This window comes from Triticum aestivum, chromosome 2D (assembly GCF_018294505.1).
Source record: "Triticum aestivum cultivar Chinese Spring chromosome 2D, IWGSC CS RefSeq v2.1, whole genome shotgun sequence".
Taxonomy (NCBI): domain Eukaryota; kingdom Viridiplantae; phylum Streptophyta; class Magnoliopsida; order Poales; family Poaceae; genus Triticum; species Triticum aestivum.
Window position 1 is genome coordinate 646,566,411 of NC_057799.1, and position 21,068 is coordinate 646,587,478.

Genomic DNA, 21,068 nt, shown 5'->3' on the forward strand with positions numbered 1-21,068 from the left:
ATGCAGATGGACTTTTGGAATCACTAGATTATGAATCATTTGATACTTGCGAACTATGCCTTATGGGCAAGATGACTAAAACTCCATTCTCTGGAACAATGGAACAAGCCAATGACTTATTGGAAATAATACATACCGACGTATGCGGTCCGATGAGTATTGAGGATCGTGGCGGGTATCATTATTTTCTGACCTTCACAGATGATTTGAGAAGATATGGGTGTTTCTACTTAATGAAACACAAGTCTGAAACATTTGAAAAGTTCAAAGAATTTCAGAGTGAAGTGGAGAATCACTGTAACAAGAAAATAAAGTTTCTACGATCTGATCGTGGAGGTGAATATTTGAGTTACGTGTTTGGCCTTCATTTAAAACATTGTGGAATAGTTTCACAACTCACGCCACCTGAAACACCACAGCGTAATGGTGTGTCCGAATGTCGTAACCATACTTTATGAGATATGGTGTGATCTATGATGTCTCTTACCGATTTACCACTATTATTTTGGGGTTATGCATTAGAGACAACTGCATTCACATTAAATAGTGCACTGTCAAAATCCGTTAAGACGACACCGTATCAACTGTGGTTTGGCAATAAACCCAAGCTGTCGTTTCTTAAAGTTTGGGGATGCGATGCTTATGTCAAAAGGCTTCAACCTGATAAGCTCGAACCCAAATCAGAGAAGTGTGTCTTCATAGGATACCCTAAGGAAACAATTGGGTACACCTTCTACCACAGATCCGAAGGCAGATCTTTGTTGCCAAGAATGGAACCTTTCTAGAGAAGGAGTTTCTTTCGAAAGAAGTGAGTGGGAGGAAAGTAGAACTTGATGAGGTAACTGTACCTTCTCTCAATTTGGATAGTAGCTCATCTAAGAAATCTGTTCCCGTGATGCCTATACCAACTAGAGAGGAAGCTAATGATGATGATCATGAATCTTCAGATCAAGTCACTACAGAACCTCGTAGGTCAACCAGAGCACAATCTGCACCAGAGTGGTATGACAATCCTGTTCTGGAAGTCATGTTACTTGACCATGATGACCCACGAACTATGAAGAAGCTATGATGAGCCCAGGTTCCGATAAATGGCTTGAGGCCATGAAATCTGAGATAGGATCCATGTATGAGAACAAAGTCTGGACTTTGGTGGATTTTCCCGATGATCGGCGATCCATAGAGAATAAATGGATCTTCAAGAAGAAGACCGATGCTGATGGTAATGTTACTGTCTATAAAGCTCGATTTGTCGCAAAATTTATTCGACAAGATCAAGGAGTTGACTACGATGAGACTTTCTCACCCGTAGCGATGCTTAAGTTTGTCCGAATCATGTTAGCAATTGCCGCATTTTATGATTATGGAATCTGGCAAATGGACGTCAAAACTGCATTCCTTAATGGATTTCTTAAAGAAGAGTTGTATATGATGCAACCAGAAGGTTTTATCGATCCTAAAGGTGCTGACAAAGTGTGCAAGCTCCAGCAATCCATTTATGGACTGGTGCAAGCATCTCGAAGTTGCAATATACGCTTTGATGAAGTGATCAAAGCATATGGTTTATACAGACTTTTGGAGAAGCCTGTATTTACAAGAAAGTGAGTGGGAGCTCTATAGAGTTTCTAATATTATATGTGGATGCCATTTTGTTGATTGGAAATGATATAGAATTTCTGGATAGCATAAAAGGATACTTGAATAGAAGTTTTTCAATGAAAGACCTCGGTGAAGCTGCTTATATATTGGGCATCAACATCTATAGAGATAGATCAAGACACTTGATAAGACTTTCACAAAGCACATGCCTTGATAAAGTTTTGAAGAAGTTCAAAATGGATCAGTCAAAGAAAGTGTTCTTGCCTATGTTACAAGGTGCGAAGTGGAGTCAGACTCAATGCCCGACCACTGCAGAAGATAGAGAGAAAATGAAAGTCATTCCCTATGCTTCAGCCATAGTTTCTATCATGTATGCTATGCTGTGTACCAGACCTGATGTATGCCTTGCTATAATTTTAGTAGGGAGGTACCAAAGTAATCCAGGAGTGGATCACTGGACAGCGGTCAAGAACATCCTGAAGTACCTGAAAAGGACTAAGGATATGTTTCTCGTTTATGGAGGTGACAAAGATATCATCGTAAGTGGTTACGTCGATGCTAGCTTTGACACTGATCTGGATGACTCTAAGTCACAAACCGGATACATATTTATATTAAATGGTGGAACTGTCAGTTGGTGCAGTTCCAAGCAGAGCGTCGTGGCAGGATCTACGTGTGAAGCCGAGTGCATAGCTGCATCGGAAGCAGCAAATGAAGGAGTTCATATCCGATCTAGGTGTAATACCTAGTGCATCGGGTCCAATAAAAATCTTTTGCGATAATATTGGAGCAATTGCCTTGGCAAAGGAATCCAGATTTCACAAAAAGACCAAACACATCAAGAGACGCTTCAACTCCATCCGAGATCTAGTCAAGGAGGGAGACATAGAGATTTGCAAAATGCATACGTATCTTAATGTGGCAGACCCGTTGACTAAGCCTCTTCCACGAGCAAAATATGATCAGCACCCAGACTCCATGGGTGTTAGAATCATTACAATGTAGTCTAGATTATTGACTCAAGTGGGAGACTGAAGGAAAAATTCCCTAGAGGCAATAATAAAGTTGTTATTCTATATTTCCTTATTCCTGATAAATGTTTATTATTCATGCTAGAATTGTATTAACCGGAAACTTGATACATGTGTGAATACATAGACAAAACACCGTGTCCCTAATATGCCTCTACTTGACTAGCTCGTTAACCAAAGATGGTTAAGTTTCCTAGCCATAAACATGTGTCATGACCCATCCGTTAGCTTAGCATTATGATCGTGTCAGTTTCATTGCTACTGCTTTCTTCATGACTTATACAAGTTCCTCAGACTATGAGATTATGCAACTCCCGAATACCGGAGAAACACTTTGTGTGCTACCAAACGTCACAACATAAAAGGGTGATTATAAAGGTGCTCTATAGGTGTCTCCAAAGGTGTTTATTGGGTTGGCATAGATCGAGATTAGGATTTGTCACTCCGTGTTTCGGAGAGGTATCTCTGGGCCCTCTCGGTAATACTCATCACTATAAGCCTTGCAAGCATTGTGACTAATGAGTTAATTGCGGGATGAAGTTTTTTGCTATATACTCCTGAAATGGAACTCAATTTGAACTGCGTAAAAACCTCAAAGAAATAATTTTATGGTCCTTCTTGGCTTAATCAACCATGAATTCCTGGTTGGGCAGCACATTGTTGAAGAACTTGTTGTTTCTGTGCCTCCAAGTACACCAGGCATGCATCAAGCATGCAACCTCAAAGAAAAAGGGGCACTGGAAATTTTGTTTCCCCTGATACATCATCTCTGCTCTGGCATGCCCAGCCGTAGCTGCCAGATAAGACCCATTCATTGCCCAACAGGTGTTGCTGAAAGCACACTGAAGAAAGAAGTGTCGTGATGTCTCCTCTGTGTTCTCCAAATCCACACTAGAGCATCCTTCTTGATAGCATTTACTGTCTTTTAAGCCACCTCTCCGAGCATCATAACCCCGTGGGCAAGTTTCTCCTTGCTCCTTTTGCAATTAGCATGCATGTGGCACTGTTCTGATAACCATTGCAACATGATAACTTTCATCACATGGGGTACTTGAATTGTCACTGTTCAGTTTTGTTAAAGAAGAGAAAATGCAAGTGATTTTGCCAAGGTGTGCATTGGTTTTCGTATTGTTGGGGCTCACTTTTATCATGTGTGGTATGGTGTGTCAACGTCGACTTCTGGTAGAGAAGAGAAAATGCGAGTGTGTGCATGGGTTTTTGTATCGCTAGTTTCGACAGATTTTAGAATAACTGACAAGGATAGTGGTGGACTTAATCTTGTCAGTTGTGATGCATTTGTGAACTTGTTCGTGCTAGGTCAAGAATGTGCATGGGTAGACAGTTCTTTTTGCAGATTCGGTAGCTCGTTAAATACATCTTGATAATCGGTTGTGTATTTCTGTTTTCTATTCAATCATATTGATTTAGTTTTCTTCTTGTGTATTTCTGCTTTGATCATATTGATTTAGTTAGTATTCTTTTTGCGGGGGATTTGGTTAGTAGTTTAGTAGTCAATGATCTGATATCTGTTTTTCTACTTGCCCTTTTGCTAGGCCTAAATGGTTCTCATGACACAGAGAAGGAGCGGAGTCTAAATTAATTTTATCTATATCGCGCTTTCCTTGTGGCAGCGGCACTATTTTCAAGGCAGTGTCAAGCTTTAAAATTATTGTAGTCATTTTATAGCTAAATTTCTGTAATCTTTATGTTTCAAAAAAAAACTAGTTGATGTATCCTTTTTATACTGTCAAATTGTTGTAACTACTAATTTATCTGCAACTCTTCCTATATCACTAGTCCCGTGGACAGCTTACACCTGAACTATACTAAGCTAACAGAACTTTACCTGTTTTCTATCATGCATAATCCTAATATATTTTTTATATTAGCATAAGCTTTATAGTGATAGTCCTGATGCTAAGGTATTTCCTCCAGTTCATCGCCCTCATTCCCCTTACCTGCTTATTCCTTCCAACAGGAAATCAACTTTTTCATCAATTGCTCAACTGAAATCAGTTCTTACAAACATCAAGATGAGACAGGAGAGTTTTAGCAGGAAACCCGCTACGAGTGCTGGCCATCGAAACACCCACTACGGGGCAAAAACCTACTAACACTATGGATCTAGTTCAGAATAACAGACCAAACGACAGGGAAAACAGTAGCCAAAACATGTCCAAAAAAAAAAAGTAACCAAACTATTAAGTATGGTACATAAATATAAGAGTGTTTGGATAACTAGAGTAGTGATCTAAACACTCTTATATTAGTTTACGGAGGGAGTATAATTCAACCAGGAAGATGGCATCGTCTCGTCATTCAGCTGGCAAGTTGCAGACTCGCAGTATTGCAGAGTTGGAGGAACGTGTGTCTGTCCACATTACCTGGTCCTGTTGCCATTCAACAATAATAGATACAACTGAATCAGCCCAACGTAAAACGTAGCCATCATGGTATCTGTTTACTTGTAGAAGTAAAAAAAGCAGACTTCGAGTTCATTACCAGCAAACAGGAGCTAGTTGGCGGTGGCGAGTCACTGACATCAATCTCGCTATTCCCGTACTCCTGCAGAGGAGATATGGGAGGGGAAGACAGACAAATGAATAAGAGTGACAAATGAAATGACAAAAAACAGACAAATTGTTGCCAAAGGTGTATACCTCGTCAGTCATGTCCTCGCCGCTCTCCTCGCTTCTCTCCTTGTCACCCTTAATGATGTTTTCAGTTGATGTCTTATAAACGTCAACTTGAAGAGCGTGGAGGTTGGGATGCAAGGCGACGGCTTTTTGAACTGCAGCCTCCACCGCCTCCACTTCGCCCAGAGTTGCAAAACGACAGTTAGTTTCGACATGGAGGTGTACAAGGCCTGAGAGATGTTCGATGCCAAGGTCAGCACCATCACATTTCCTGGACATAACTCGGCTTGCAGTCCAGGAAAGATGGAGACGTCGGAGTGCTGGCAGAGCACCTTGTGCAAATGATATCCCTGTTCCAGAGCTTAGCACAATTTCATAGTGGAGCACCTTTAGAAGCTTAAACCCGTCGCCACCAACGGTGAGCTTTTCCCTGACTCCAATCCGATGGTATAGGGTTAGCCCAAGGTGAGTCAGACAAGGCATCCGCATAAGAAGATGCAGGTCCTTCTCATCAAATTGTCTGACTTTTATGACTAGTTTGACTATGCTGTTCAGGGAAGCCATTCCCTTGGGAACCCGGTGAATAAGTGTAGATATTTCAACATCTTGGAGGTGCGGAAAGGTACAAGCAGGATCCCTGAACAGATTTTCTCCTACACTTCCAGTAATATGAAGATGTTGAAGGTTGTGTTCGCCCAACTCATTTAGAGAAGACACCAGAATTCTCACAAGTGCTTCTGCATAATCACCATTTTTGGCCTGGAGAAGAGCAACAGAACAAGGCATATAGATTCTTCTCAGGTTTATTAGATTCCGAAGTTGTTCTGCAAATTTCACTGGGTTGTCAACATAGCTGATAGCTGATACTTCCTCCAAGGCATGCATTCTTCCAAACACATCTGCGTGCAACATAAGTCTGTCATGGACGAACAGGTGTGCCAGCTTCCGCAGCCTAACCACAGTTGATGGCAGCACTGTGAGTGAATAACAACGCCGCAAATCAAGAGTCTCCAAGTACTGTAGCATCCCGATTTCTTCAGGAAGCTCTGTGATTTCTGAACTGTGAAGTCTTAAATACCTCAGCTGAGATAAACTTCCTATATTCTGTATTTGCTTTTTTCCGAACCAGATACAAGAACCTTCACGTAGATCCAACACCCGCAAAGAAAGGAAGTTAACCACTAGGGGTATCTGCTTAAATTTCCCGAACACATGCAGTGAGCGAGCATGCAACTCACTTCTTCCGATGGCATCAACTGCTACTTTTTGTTGTTGGACATTAGAGTGAATAGAGAGTCGGCGGATCTTGCTTGGCAAAGAATTGCAGACACGCCCATTCAAAACTGTGGCGAAATTCTCTTCATCCGACAGAGATATTATAAGTTGAAGCACCATATCATGAACCTGGCAACACTGTATAGAGCTGTCATAGTTCATATCAACCAGTTGGAGCATACTTCTATTGACAAGTTCATTAAGATAGTTCTCTGCTTCTTGACCCAAATTTCCCCACCGTGTATCAATGAATCCTTCAGCTATCCACTTCCATTTTAGTTCTTCGCACTCAATATGGTGATCCTCCGGATATATACACAAGTACAATAAGCAAGTCTTCAAGTGCTGTGGAAGATCCCAATAACTAAGTAACAATATATCTCTCATAGATTTTAAACTATCATCATTTTGTGAAGAGTCGATGCCAATGGAATCTTGCAGTCTCTCCCATTCATCCTTGATTCGTGGTTTATTGGCTAGCAAACTTGCAATTGTAATTATAGCCAATGGCAGTCCACTGCATTTTTTTAACAATTTAGCTGAAACCGTCTTCAGATGAGGAGGGCATGCATTGCCCAGGCCGAAAATTCTCTTAAAAAACAGTCTTTCAGAATCAATACTACTCAGATGTGCCATTTGATATAGCTGGTCACCAGAATTACAACAACATGACTTGGCAACATTGGTAATTCGGGTAGTAGTAATTATTCTGCTACCGTTATCATTCCCAGGAAAGGAAGCCTTGATAAATTTCCAGTCTTGTTCTCTCCATACATCATCAATAACAATTAAGTACCTGTATGCAATTTCACACTTGTAAGATCATGGCCACAAATATACGTTGACTTGTACTGCCCCTTATTATTATGTTTTGAGCAAATAAATGTTTTTTTAATATCAACTACTCCCTCCTATCCATATTAATACCGAAAAAGGCTCCCGCCCCGCTTTATATATAAAGCAACGACCAATCATCATACAACTCCACACACCCCACTCCGGCAACACAACACACACGCACTCAAGGCACGATACAAGGGTGATAAGAACAGCCACACAGAGAAGCTGTGTATGACGAGTCGGAGCTTCAAGATGGTGCCTTCACGAATTGACCGACACCTAAATGCCGCCACTGCCCAATCCAGGGATCGGGGTTTCCCTCGGAGCAACAAAGGAGACGAAGAAGAGCCATGACGACGCCTTCAAGAAGGGAACGACGCCATGGACGCCGCCACCGACGACCTGGCAACGCCAGAATGGGTTTTCACCCTGGCACACCCTCTGCATCTCCCAGACTGAGTACACCAAGCCCGTGCAACGCACCACCGTCACCGGCCGCCGCACACAGACCACCATGCTGCCTGCACGACCATGGCAGCCAGTTCACACCCTAGCCGCGAGCTCCGCCCACGAGCACCGTAGCTACCAGCACCAAGGCTGCCGCCCCGGAATCCAAGACCACGACGCCGCCCCCACCCAAGATGCGCAGCTACGACGACCAAAGAGAGAAGCGGAAAGGAGCCTCCTTTCCCACCTCTGGGCATTCCCCAGCCTCGGGACCCACCCTCGGGCCGGCCAGATCTGGCCGCCACCGCCCCGCCCCATCGCTCCCTGGCAATGGACGAGCTCCCCGGTGGCACACAACAAACCGATGGGAGGCAAGGACGATTCCGCGGCCAACCTCGCGGGGGAATCATCCCTCAATGATGGATGATGACTAGGAGAGGACTAACCCTCCAACGAAGATAGCACATGCACGACGAGGAAAGGAGGAGGAGGCCGAAACGGTCCGCCTGCAGACGAGCCGACGCCGGAGAAGCCGGTTGTCGCCGCAGCCAGAGCCACTGAGCTACCGTTTAGTATCGCGCTGCAGAAAGGCCACCGCATAGGACCTCGCCGTGCCACCACCACCCACGGCCAGAGTAGCAACCACGCCCAGCTCTCTCTCAGTTTACAGGGCGTGCGCGTACCCCTAGGTTGTCAATTTGACCAACCTAATACAAATCATATATTACAAAAAATATACCAACATAAACTTCGGAGTTTCTACTTTCAAAAGGTATAATTTTTGTGTTATATAGTTTATATTAGGGTGATAAAATTGACAACCTAGATATACGCGCATGACTTGTAAACTGAAACGGAGGTAGGGAAAGTGTGGAAATATCTCGCTGCAAGTTTTGAGAGCAGAAAGTAATCTACTCCACAGAATTTGCCCCGTATGATTCCCAAACTCCAATCAAGATTACTCAAACAGAAAAACTCCAATCAAGAGGATGGGCAGCGGGAAGCGGGCACGGCATCCGCGGGTCCACGCCAGCCGCCGGCGCCGTCCGGCCGTCGAGCACAGCTTTTGCAGTCCGTCGCCGAGCACCACATCCGCAGTTCGCATGTCGACACCAGCCGCCGCCGCCAGGCACTGCGTCCGCACGTCCACACCAGCCTCCGGCACGCATTGTTTTGCTCATGCCATGGACTCCATGTAACTCTCGATTCCATCCAGTAGGCCTTCCGTTCCTTGGCATGTTGGGTCGAGATCCAGTATTTTGGCTCGCTGAATCGAAGCTGCAAACCTACGTTTACGGGGTCGCGTTCCCGTCACTAAATTGCGTCGTTCCCTATGTCGACCCCGACCCTCGATCCGGGTCGATGTTCCCGGTACAGGGGACGTGGCACCGTTCCCCGTTCCCGGCAACTATGAGGGAGGGAGTCGGGGCAGAGGCTGACCCGAGGCCACCGAGCAGGGGGGCTCCCCGCGATACCCACCACCCGTGCGTGGCAGGAAGTCGCTCTGCCGCCGCATGCACCACGCGGCCTTTGGCCAGGGACGCCACCGGCGGAGGTGAGGTGTCGGGGGCGGCGGCGCTAGGGTTGTCTCCTGAGGACGCCCGTGGGAGCAGACCTATCCATATTAATTGACAACTTTGTACTAAGCCAGCATCAATTAATATGGATCGGAGAAAGTATTAGATATGTACTTTGGGCATGCAAAGTCAATCAAAGATTAAATCTGTATAAATGCTTTCCAGCGGTGTAAATCCCTATTTGTGATTGCTTATCTTGATGATGGATAGCTCTGTCTTTTCAACTCAAGACTTCGCTGTTGTATTTCACATATGTCTAGCGTTGGCTTTGAAAAGTTCCAGGGATGTGAGGCAAGTTCTACTGGTGCAAGTCCGTGAATGGACAGTGCCGCGTCGGAAGGGTTGGGATTAACTTAACAGTTTTGCTAAAGCACATCTAGAAGTGCTCTAAGTATTGCACATCTAAGTCTCATGTCATTGATTTTACACAGAGATTTGTGCAAACATTTTCTTTTGTTGTTTTTCTTTTCCTTCCTTATTTGATTGAGCCACTTAGATGTGCAATAACTAGGGCACCGATGTGCCCTAGTACTTATTTAATTAGATTCAGTTTTGCTAAAGCATTCTCATTAGTCTTTTTTCTTCTAGTATGATTGAGTCCCTTAGATGTGCAATAACCAGAGCACATCTAGATGTGCCCTAGACAAACCCCTTAACAATTAGTTAATATAATTGCGGTTTAAAACTATGAAAGAATAAATCTACCTCCGATTGAGAATTACTAATATGCCCTAGAGTGAAAATTTGATCGATCAGTATTGCTCATTGGATCAACTAAATACTACCCACCGTAAAATGTCTCTATCCTTTTTTTCGGTTGTAAAATGTCTCTATCTTAAATATGTTAATTACCTCTTCATGAACTAGCAAGTTATTTATTTATTTATTTAACTATAGAAAATTTTAATCATTTTGGGGAACTGTTTTTTTTGCGGGTAATCATTTTGGGGAACTTTGTGTACAATAATTACCATGGCTCGTGGGAGCTTTTTAAAACATTTTTTGGTCGTGATTTTTTGATACATAAGTTGGCTCGAATACATTCTGTATTTTTTATTTTATCATTTCTTTTATGAAAATATTTGATTTCTGACCAGCCTTCGAGTAATAAAAAAATCTGACCAGCCTAGATGAATTGATGATGCCAAGGAATCACAAATTTCGACAGAAAGCTAGAGAATAGGTAATAAATTTTAACCACCTAAAAATGTTTAAATGGATCACGGAGTGAGACGGGAGATTGGGAATTCAAATGAGTCACATGTACTCCCTCCATTCCAAAACAAATGGCGTGATTTTATAGTTCAAACTTAAATTAAAACTATGACACTTATTTTGAAACGGAGGAAGTATATATATGGATATATGGTCTATAATCACATACCTCTTTCCTGTCAAGATCTCTGAGATTTTTCGGATCACTTGTTCCTTCTCCCAGTTCTGCGATTGACATTCTGCAAACTCCTTTTTGCCGATCTGAGAGAGGATATCCTTCAAGAGCTTCTCCAGATCAAGGGTACACGACACCGATACGCAAGCTCGGTACTGAAAGTTTCCCCCAATCTTGCGATAGGCTTCCATAGCAAGGGTCGTCTTCCCCAGCCCTGCACATCCGACGATGGATACCACTTTGCGCTCATTGCTCTCCTCCGTCAACCAAGCGATAACCTGATTCAGTGGGCCATCAATCGCCACCAAACCCTTGACCTCCTCATACATAGTGGTTAGCCGGGGGTCTAGTTCGACGACGGGCTTTCTTGGTTTGCGATTGTCAAGCGTGTATCTATCACGCCGCTTGCTCTCCTCCATGACGCGGGCCTTGAGTTCTTGGATCTCGGTTGCGATATCATGGCGCTTCCACAGGGTCTTGAGCCGGACCACCGTCTTCTTCACGAACCCGCGCTTAACATCGCCATTGCCAAGGCGGTCAATGAAGCGGTCGATGCAGTTTTCTATATCGTAGGTGAGCTCGCGCAGCTTGCCTTTCCAGTCCTTCTCCATGGGCTCAAGCTTTTGCATGTCAGCCAGTGTCTCCAGCAGAGCATGCATGCTGCGGAGCTCGCGCTCGAGGAACGCGACCTCCTTGCGCACGCTCTTGAGCAGCGTGTACTCGCCGCTGAGCAAGGTGGTGAGCTTGCCGAGGAGGGAGCTCATCGCCCCCGTCCCGGCGCCTACACCAGCCATCTCTTACTCTGCCTCTTGAGAAGAAGCTGCTAAAATCAGCGCTACGGTGGTGCGGTTCGATGGAGGAAGGGTTGTGTGCTTTTGCTTGAGCAGGGCTACGCCATTGCCTATCAGCGAGCACTGCATCTCGAGATGAATGGGTCTGCCTCACAATGAAGGTTGGCAGGTCATCTTTATTTTTTTCGGGGGCCTCTAGGCATTTCTTGGGCAAACCAACCACATGGTGCACCCAGTTGGTAGCATGTGTTGGCGCTAATACCCAGATTTGTTGTCGTTTATTTGTGCGTGCTAGCCTTTGATCGATGCGTTGAATTAATTAATCGTGGAGATCTGACCTCCCACAGCCAGCGGAGGAGCTACAGAAAAAAAATGCTGGACGGCCAGAAAGCACAAAAAATAATTAAGAGATGATTCAGGGCGCGTTTGGTTACTGCATCGTTTTTGACGCTTTGTATACTTGTTCCAATTGAGTCTAGTTAACTATATGCAGGCAAAAAAAAACATCTACATGTTGATTGGTTGCAAGCATCCTCTCTAGTTTGCATGTGCTAAAACGAAAGGCCGGCTATTTGGTTGCAGACTTGTTCGAGGGGAAACACAAGTCCGGTTGTTTGGTTACATCTAGAACAGTTGTGTGCTAACATCCTACTCGATGTGCTGAGGTTACCAAAAGCACACATGAACTACTAACAATTAAACTACTAGCAACCACTAGTAGAAAAAGGCCCATTTGCCCCGGTTCATAAGGCCCATTTGTCCCGGTTCCTGAACCGGGACTAAAGGGTCGGTACTAAAGCCCAGTACCTTTAGTCCCGGTTTTTATACGAACCGGGACAGACGGGGCTCCATGTGGCCGATGCGGCTTGCCCAGGCAGTGGGGCTTTTTTGTCCCGGTTGGTAGCACCAACCGGGACCAATAAGCGTCCACGCGTCAGCAGTTCAGGGGCTGGGGTTTTTGTTTTTTAAGGTGGGGAGGGGGTTTGGGGGTTTTGTAGGGTTAAATTAGGGGTTTCATATATTGTGTTAGCTAGCTAATAGGGAGAAGTGTCCTCTCTTATCTCCGTGCTTGGTCGACGCTATGTACTATACGTATAGAGAGGACTCAACACGCTAGTTAGTAAGCAAATGAAGGAAACCATTAAGTACACAAGATCATCATGAACATATATACAAATTAAGAGAAGTGATCGACCTCTCTTTCTCCAAGAGATTGGTCGAACAACAAGTTTTCGTACATCTATCCGACGCTACTAGTTACATATATACAATATAAGATCTCTTACAATCCCTAGCATCTGATGTCAAGTTTCACATGATATTCTCCGTCTTCATCTATGACGTGGTCAAGAAAGAATCCCACCAATTCCTCTTGAATCGCTTTTATGTGATCTTGTGGTAGGAGTTCATCCCGCGGCTGCCAAAACTAATTTGAAGAAGGGGGTCAATATATATATATATATGAATGAAACTCAACACAAATGAAGGTAATAAAATAAAGTTGTGAATATTATTGCTTACGCACTTCATAATCTTCTTCAGAGTAGCCCCGGTTAGAGGTCGCCGCGTTGTAGATGTACTCGCAAATGTAGTATCCACAAAAAGTATTCCCGCCTTCTTGCCACAACTATTTTACGAGAAATAGAGGTCAATCAAACTGATAATCAAGCATTATAAATGGTATTGATGAAACTAGCTAGAACCAATGGAAGATGCGCGGAACTAGCTAGTAGTACTTACTTTCGGGTGTGTAAATCGCAGATTCCCCGGCTATCCCGGAGCTTCTGCGGTGAACACTTTTCAAACCCTGCGAGACAAACAAAATAATTATTACTTGATATCAGGAAATGTACAAAGTTGCCGATATGATGCGATAATGATCGATTGAACTTACTTCTGGAGCTTTTCAGTCATGGCCGCATACTCCTTGGGATCTTTTCGTCTTGAGTCTAAGACGGTTACTAGTCCCTTCTCAAGCTTAATCTCTAGGAGAATAAAGTGGAAGATGCGCACGCATGCATAACTCATCAATTACATTACTATAACCTCGAGTAATAAGGGAAACCGAATATGCACAAGACAATAACACTCACGTGAATTCGTAAGGAAAGAGTATTTTATCTTGGTTTTGATTTTTAAGCAACGATTTTAGCAAGTTGGCCTCGACTTCTTTGGCATCATGTTTAACCGTCCATTCATCTATGAGATTTGTGTTAATGAACCCAATATTATAGATTTGTCTTTTCTTGCATTCGACGATCACTACTAGGAAAAGGCCTACTAGTGGCGCACCAGTTTTGCGTACTAATGGCGCACTACTGGTGCGCCACTAGTACCACGCCACTAGTATTTTTTACTAATGGTGCACCAGTGGTGTGCCATTAGTATAGGCCACGGTGCGCCATTAGTATAGGCCACTGGTGCGCCATTACTATAGGCCACGGTGCGCCATTAGTATTTTTGAATTTTGAAGGCGGGAAAATAGTAGTGGCGCACCGTCTAACCCCCACCGTGCGCCATTGCTATTTTTGAATTTTGAATTTGGATCTGGATCGCGATTATTTTGCCCATTTTTTGCTCGTCTTTTTGCACGATATTATTTCAAATTTTGTTCCCGTTTTTGGATTGTACGTTCTTTTGCCGTGTTCTTTTGCCGGAGAGGAGTTCGCCGGAGAGGAGGAGGAGGAGGTGACCGGAGAGGAGGAGGAGGTCACTGGAGAGGAGTTCACCGGAGCATCGGAGAGGAGGAAGGAGAAACCATGAGGGGATGGGAGGAGAGGAGGGAGGAGGAGCTCACCGGAGAGGAGGGAGGAGGAGCTCACCGGAGATGAGGGAGGAGGAGCTCACCGGAGAGGAGGGAGGAGAAACCGTGAGGGGAGGGGAGGGGAGGAGAGGAGGGAGGAGGAGGTCGCCGGGGAGGAGGCGGAGGTCGCCGGAGAGGAGGAGGAGGAGGTCGCCGGAGAGGAGGAGGGTAGTATGGTGGAGGAGAGAAGGGAAGATGGAGTGGAGGAGAGGAGGAGATGGAGTGGAGGAGAGGTGGAGTGGAGGAGAAGAATGAAGAGGTAAGGAGGAGAGGACACGCCCAGCCATATATACGGCATAGTAATGGCGCACCGTGGGCAGGTGCGCCATTACTAATTATTTTTTTGAATTTTGAAGGCGGGAAGATACTAATGGTGCACCATGGGCAGGTGCGCCATTAGTAACTTTTTTTTTGATTTATTTTGAATTTTGAAGGCGGGAAGATAGTAATGGCGCACCATGGGCAGGTGCGCCATTAGTAACTTTGAATTTATTTGAATTTTTTTGCCTCTCCAGATCTTAAAAGCCCCGTATCTTTTTTTCTGTTAGGTTTTTGAGGATTTTGAAAATGTTTAACGGGGTTCCCCCAGTTAAATTTTGATGTAACTTTTCGAGTAGATAATTTTTCATATAAAAAACTTTTTCATCCGAGTTCGTATGCAAAAGTTATGCCCATTTTTACTAATTCTCGAGAGATTTTGCAAAAAAGTCGAAAATTCATGTTTGTAAATTTTGCTAACTAAACCACATATCACATGGGAATCTTATTTTCTTTTATTTTTTTGACATTTCTATCATTTTCTTTTATTTTTTTGAAACTGAAAAGGCGGCCCAGGGGGTGCATTCGGGGGAATGTTTGGGCCAAATTACTAATGACGCACCGTGGGATGGTGCGCCATTACTAGTTCAACTAGTAATGGCGCACCACTCCCACGGTGCGCCATTACTAGTTTAAAAAATAAAAATAAAAAAAATTGAATTTTTTTTGAAACATAATTACTAATGGCGCACCGTGGGAGTGGTGCGCCATTACTTGGCGCACCACTCCCACGGTGCGCCATTAGTAGTTTTGAAAAAAATAAAGAAAAAATTACTAATGGCGCACCGTGGATATGGTGTGCCATTAGTATTTGCACACTAATGGCGCACCAACACTTGGTGCGCCATTAGTATTTAGTAATGGCGCACCACATGTACAGTGCGCCATTAGTGTCCATATTGGCTATAGCTGTTTTTGTAGTAGTGGATCTTCAATCTGCATAATATAGTGAGGATAATTATGTATACATGCAATGAAAGAGCTGAGATATATATAGAGACTTAATTACAGAAGTAGTACTATAGACAGTAGCAAGTGACGATTATTTTATCGAGGGCCTTTTGATTGAAAAACTGGAAGAACTCCTCAAATGGAACAGAAAACAGATCAGTTCCAACAAGGTCGTGCTCCTCTTTAACTCTCAGCGTCAAAATATCCTTCCCAGACTTGCAGGTGTCCATGTACCACTTATGGAATCTTCACATCATCATTGTTACAGGAGGATGACCAGGTTTGACGAGAGGCTCCCCGTACAGGTATTTGTGTTCGTCCACCTCCATTGATTCAAAATGTGCTTCATCGGGCAGGTAATCACCAGGATTGGTACCGGGCAGCATCCCCGGCAGATTTACGACGATATCACTAGACACCTTCAGCGTCAAAATAGATTTTTTAGTGATTCTTTTTCCTGCTATTTAATATTATTGTGTTTTATCATTATATTAAATTTGGTAATTTTTAGGTTATTTTAAATGTCATTTTTAGTTAAGAACAGATTTTGTTATTTTAGTTTGCTATTAAAGTTTCTAATAAACAATTTTAGTTGATTCTTTTTGCTATTTTAGAATATTGTAGTTTTGTTTTAGTCGATCATAACAGAATATTTTTTGCAGTTTTCCAGTGATTTTTCGTGCATTTACTGTTTCTTTGAGCTATATGACCCTGAAATTGAAAAACACTACAAATGAACTCTGAAAAGGTTTAAAGTTGGCATGGTATCATTAATGCACCCACATAGCTTGTGCTAAAAAGTTGAGAGGGTTACGGCAAAAACTGGATGCACTTCGTGTACAAGACGGACAATCTCTTTCGAAGTATCAGGGTTTCGAACGAAAACTCGTCTGTTACAAAGGGATTTCATTTTTTGAACTTATTTGAACTCCAGACTTTTTGCGTGTTCAAAATGCACCATTCAAAGCCACATCACCAATTTTCAACCCTTTCTGACTTCATTTGTTATTTTTCATGCATTTACTCATTTTTTTGAGCTATCTGACCCTGAAATTGAAAAGCACTACAAATGAACTCTGGAAAGGTTTAAAGTTGGCATGGTATCATCATTTCATCCGCATAGCATGTGTTAAAAAGTTGAGACGGTTACGGCAAAAACTGGATGCACTTCATGTACAAAATGGACAATCTCTTTCGAAGTATTAGGGTTTCATATGGAAACTCGTCTGTTACAAAGGTATTTCATTTTTTTCAACTTATTTGAACTCCAGACTTTTTGTGTGTTCAAAATGCACCATTCAAAGCCACATCATCAATTTTCAACCCTTTCTGACTTCATTTGTTATTTTTTCATGCATTTATTGATTTTTTGAGCTATATGAACCTGAAATTGAAAAGCACTTCAAATGAACTCTGAAGAGGTTGAAAATTGGCATGGTATCATCACTTTACCCTCATACCATGTGCTAAAAAGTTGAGAGGGTTACGGCAAAAACTGGATGCACTTCGTGTACAAAACGGACAATCTCTTTCGAAGTATCAGGGTTTCATACGAAAACTCGTTTGTTACAAAAGGCATTTCATTTCTTCACATCTAACTGCAGTGATATTCTAGATCAAAGGCATCATCATAATAGTTGTGGAGAGAAAGTCTTCACTTTTTCTTCGCTTGTGTCCTTTGCTTATTGCGCTGTAACCATGGGTAATCTTCATCGTTTAACAGGCTGCTTGGGTCAGCCTTGACTTTCAAGGGAGGAATTTTATGAAACTTTTCATAATCTTCGGACATGTCTGTCTTGCCCTCCACTCCCACGATGTCTCTTTTTCCTGAAAGAACTATGTGGCGCTTGGGCTCATCATATGATGTGTTCGCTTCCTTAACTTTTCTTTTTCTCGGTTTGGTAGACATGTCCTTCACATAGAAAACCTGCGCCACATCATTGGCTAGGACGAATGGTTCGTCTGTGTACCAAAGATTGTTCAGATCCCACTACAAAAAAGAGACACATCCGTGACATTTTGGGCCGAACGAATTTTTTTCTGTCATACATATGACACATCTATGACGATAATTGTGACAAAACCCGGTATCATCATAGATGTGGTGGGCTCCTACTTCTATGACAAAAAACATGACAGAAAATGGGCTTTTCGTCCTGGGCGGGCCGGAGACGCAGCTGCATGACATTCTTTGGGCCGTCCATGACGGAAAAAACCGTGGTGGAAGCGAGGGCGAGGAAAATTTCGGGGAGTTCCCGGTTACGGTGGGAGGTCGGGGGCCGAGCGATGCGCGTTTCTCTTGTACACGTACGCGCGCGTGTGTGCGAGGCGTTGGCTCTAACTGAACCCAAGCGAGGAGTTGGGATCTAACTGAACCCGAGCGATTGCACTGCAGGCTACGCGTTACTGAACCCGAGCGATCGATCGATGGCTGTTAACTGAACCCGATGGAGCGATTCCTTTGCTACTGCTGCTAACTGAAGCCGGTCGATGCTGCCTCTGGGATGAACAGTGAACGTTGCGGGGGGGGGGGGGTTTGGATGAACAGTGAGCGGTGGCGTTGCCTCTGGATGAACAGGACCCCGTGGTGTGGAGGGCTGGATGAACAGTAGACGGTGGAGGGGTGCCCGTGGAGGGGTGGTTGAACAGGACCCCGTGGTGTGGAGGGCTGGATGAACAGTAGACGGTGGAGGGATGCCCGTGGAGGGGTGGTTGAACAGTAGCCGGTGGAGTAGCGCGTGGTGGAGGCTGGATGAACAGGAGCCCGTGGAGGCTGGAGGAGGTCGATGGTGGAGATGAACAATATCCCATGGAGTCCCGTTTTGCGGTACGCCACACCCCTCCCGATGAACAGGACCCCCGTTTCGACCGTAGCGCTCCAACACAAGTCCGTTTCATCCGTTTTGCGGTACGCCACACCCCTCCCGATCAACAGGACCCCCGTTTCGACCGTAGGAAGTCTGTTTCCTCCGTTTTGCGGTACGCCGCACCCGTCCTGATCAACAGGACCCCGTTTCGACTGTAGGACGTCTGTTTCCTCCGTTTTGCGGTACGCTAGACCCCTCCCGATCAACAGGACCCCGTTCTGAACGTAGGAGGTCCGTTTCCTCCGTTGTGCGGTACGCCAGGCCTCGTTTCCATCGCCTATTCCGTCCAAGCCCTCCCGATGAACACGACCACGCATTCCGTTCCGACCCAGCCGGTTGGCTCCCACGCGTTCCGTTGCCTCCCGATGAACACGACGCATTCCGTTGCCTCCCCATGAACACGACGCATTCCGTTGCCTCCCCATGAACACGACGACGATGCTGTTTCTCCGTTCCGACCAAGCCATGTACATGAGCCCTAGCCGTACGTATGCGTGAGTAGGCGTTCGAGACCCCGCCCGTATGTACGTACGTGGCCGTATTTTCTTTCTTGCACCCTGGCCGTTGTACGTACGTGTACATGCTACATGCGCGCCTCTACTACGACACGTGCGCGCCTCTACATCCACCAGTATGTACGTACACGTTCGCGACCAGAATGACAACGCTACGTACGCTTCGACCAGGTGGGTCCCGACTGTCAGGCACTTCCTTGTGTGCGAAGATGTAGCTGGTGGGTCCCAGCAGACAGGGGGCGAATCATATTTTTTGCCCGGACGCACTTCCTTGCGTGTGAAGATGTAGCTGGTGGGTCCCAGCAGTCAGGGGGGCGAATCATTTTTTTGCCCGGACGCACTTCCTTGCGTGCGAAGATGTAGCTGGTGGGTCCCAGCAATCAGGGGGCGAATCGTTTTTTTTTGCCCGGACGCACTTCCTTGCGTGCGAAGATGTAGCTGGTGGGTCCCAGCAGTCAGGGGGAAACGTTTTTTTCACGAAATACAATGGCCCGTCCAGTGGGTCCCAGCTGTCAGGTGGAGGAATCATTATTTTCCGCGTAATAAGGAGGCACTTCCTTGCTGCGGCCGTGGACCCAGCTGTCAGCCTCTCCACGTACAGTCCACGTCCGATGGAAGTCGTTCCTTGACCACGTTGACCAGGCCGCGTCGAGAGCACCACGGCGGTGGACGACGGCGAGGCCTAGGAAGGGGACGACGCGGAGCCGGGGAAGACGCGGCAGTGGAAGCCCGTGCGGAGAGGAGTACGAGGGTTCACTGGTTCGGCTGCGGTGTGAGGCTGCCGTCGCCGCAGGGCCTGGCCAGCGGTGGGAATAGTAGGGGGCGGTGAGGCCTCCGCGGCAGCACAGCCGGCCACGGGAGGCAGGAGCATGCGGCACGACCGGCGCTGCTTTGGGCGGCTGGAGCAAGAAGACCAGAGGTTGAAGAAGCACTACGGCCGTTGGATGGACATCGTACGGTCACTGGAGCTAGAATCGTTCATATTGACTAAGTTGACAAAGCCCTCCGTCCCCGTCAACTTAGTTGGCCCACAAGTCATCCTCCCACTATGGTGGGTCCCAGCTAGCAGGGGGGTATTCATTTTTTTGTGCGTAATAAGGAGGCACTTCCTTGCGTGCGAAGATATAGCTGGTGGGTCCGACATGTCAGCGGGGGGAACATTTTTTTCGCGAAATACAGAGGCCCTTCCGGTGGGTCCCAGCTGTCAGGTGGAGGAATCATTATTTTGCGCGTAATAAGGAGGCATTTCCTTGTGTGCGGCCGTGGACCCAGCTGTCAGCCTCTCCACGTACAGTCCACGGCCGATGGATGTCGTTCGTTGACCATGTTGACCAGGCCGCGCCGAGAGCACCATGGCGGTGGACGACGGCGAGGCCTAGGAAGGGAACGACACGGAGCCGGGGAAGACTCGGCAATGGTTGCCCACGCGGTGGGGAGTACGAGGGTTTACTGGTCCGGCTGCCGTCGCCGGAAAATAATAGGCGGTGTGGTGTGGGTGAGTAGAGGAATGGCCTAGCCAGCAATGAAGTAGGGTGGGGCGGTGCGGCCTGTGCGGCAGCACAGCCGGCCACGGGAGGTGGGAGCAGGCAGTCCCACCAGAGCTGGTTTGGGTAGCTAGAGCAAGAAGATCAGATATTGAAGAAGCAGCACGGCCGTTGGATTAACATCCAACGGTCACTGCTGCTAGAATCGTTTGTGGACTAAGTTGACAAAGCCAAAGTACACGTCAACCTAGTAGACCCACAAGTTAGCCTCCAAATCTGTCTCAAACAGCATACAGCCCGAAATTTCTAGCCAGATTCAAATTAATTTTAAATCTAAATATACCTTAATTTAAATTCAATGAAGTTTTACCCGCACAAAAACAATGAAATTTAAAATATCAAAATCCGAAAGAAAACAGTATTTTGGAACTAATTGCCTGTTTGCTGTATTTTTTCATTTTATAGCCCATTTATTATTACTTATAGCCCATTTCATATTACCTATAGCCCATTTCTTATTACTTATAGCCCATTTTCTAGGCAA

The 21,068-nt window shown here is 45.3% G+C and overlaps 1 pseudogene; it reads right to left on the reverse strand.

Moving 5' to 3' along the window:
* Window positions 1-4,510: 4,510 nt before the first annotated feature.
* On the reverse strand, window positions 4,511-11,589 carry LOC123050773 (disease resistance protein Pik-2-like; annotated as a pseudogene).
* Window positions 11,590-21,068: the final 9,479 nt, after the last annotated feature.